This window comes from Otolemur garnettii, unplaced genomic scaffold (genome assembly GCF_000181295.1).
Source record: "Otolemur garnettii isolate 467f Iridium unplaced genomic scaffold, OtoGar3 scaffold00008, whole genome shotgun sequence".
Taxonomy (NCBI): Eukaryota; Metazoa; Chordata; class Mammalia; order Primates; family Galagidae; genus Otolemur; species Otolemur garnettii.
In genome coordinates this window covers 38,815,228-38,816,916 of record NW_003852403.1, presented here as the reverse complement: position 1 = coordinate 38,816,916, position 1,689 = coordinate 38,815,228, and positions in this window count along the sequence as shown.

The following is a 1,689-nucleotide window of genomic DNA, read 5'->3' as shown; positions in this document are numbered from 1 at the left end:
CCACAACGCCCGGCCATTCCTTGGTCGCAGCCATCATCATTGTTTGGCGGGCCCGGGCTGGGGATTCAAACCTGCCACCTTAGGTGTATGTGGCTGGCGCCTTAGCCGCCTGAGCCACAGGCGCCGAGCCGGCTTAAGCTTTTTGAACACAAACATAAAGTCCTCTGTCTCCAAAGCCTTCCCTAGTTTCCCTTCTCTTAGGGTTAGGGGACCCTCCCTGGAGCCCCCATAGCCTCTGGGCCTGTTTCTATCACTGACCTCAGACCTTCAAGGTCAGCATTCTGTCTTTTCCAGCCAGGCATTGAGGAATGATCCAGAGACACAGCACCCAATCACCCTTTATTATAGTAGATCTTTTCACTTAGCATAAGTGAAGCTTGAAATCTTTATACCTGCGGGTATTATATGACAGAAAATAAGCACGCCAGTTTCCTGAGACTTAGTGTTGCTGGTTTCTGCTTCTCATCTCATCTGACAAGGTGAGTGACTCCCTATCTCTTCATCACAAGGCTCCTTATACAGGACTGCCTCAAAGTAGGGGCTTATAGACATCCTGTCTCTGTTCTTGCCTCCAGGGAGCAGGCTTAAAAATGACAATCAATTCATTTGGCTAATTGGTAGACTGCTCTCTCTCAGTTTCCCAATGCCTATTCCAAGCACAGGATTTGTGCAGTGCAACTTCCCTGGCAGCCTCTTCCAGGCATTTACACAAGCAGGGGACTGCCTTTTGGCCAACCAGCAGCAGACAGCTATTAGGCTGCGTCTCTCTATTCAAGGACTGAACTTTAGTATGAAGGTTGAGGAGCTGCCTTCTTCCAGATCTGGGTTCATCAATGTACAGGAAGTTCAGGCTGACCTTGCCAAGTGTTCAAGGCCTGGGCACTTTCAGTCCTTTGGATGCTGACTAGTGTCTTTCTCAGCATTTACAGAGCCCCTGTGGGCCTCCGACTTGGTGCCTACAGGAAATTTGTGTTTCATTCTGTAAGCATTTATGGGGCATAATTTCTGAGTTCCCGGGAAATTCCATCTTTCCACCCTCTGATCTATTCTTTTTACCAATTTACACAATAACAGTCACTATATCATAGTTATCATCATTTACTTCTTCGCCAACAGTAGATCTTTCTTTTCCATTTAGCCATCCTGGTGGGTATGTAGTGGTGTGTGGTGTGCATTGTGTCCTTAATTCGCATTTTCACCTGTAATTGGTAAAGATGAGCATTTTGTTTCAAGTGCATTGATCATTTGGACATCTTTTCTGTCTTCTTTTCTGATCCTGTTTTTTTTTTTTTTTTTAGCAATGGGGTATTGCTGTCACCCAGGCTGGAGCGGAATGGCTGGCTGTTCACAGGCACAAATCATAGCACACTGCAGCCATCCAGTTCAGTCTCCCTAGTAGCTGGAATTACAAGTATGCACCATGTGTCTGGCTGGATATCTGCTTTGTGAATTCTCTTGTCAAATTTTTCACTAATTTTTCTGTTGAGTTTCTGTCTTTTCTGTAATAATTTTCAAAGATTTGTATATATTCCAATAATTTGTTGCCTATACATATTGCAGATATTTTCTCCCACTTTTCTTTTCTTTTTTTTTTTTTTTTTGAGACAGAGCCTCAAGCTGTCCCCCTGGGTAGAGTGCCATGGCATCACAGCTCACAGCAACCTCCAAATCCTGGGCTCAAGCGAGTCT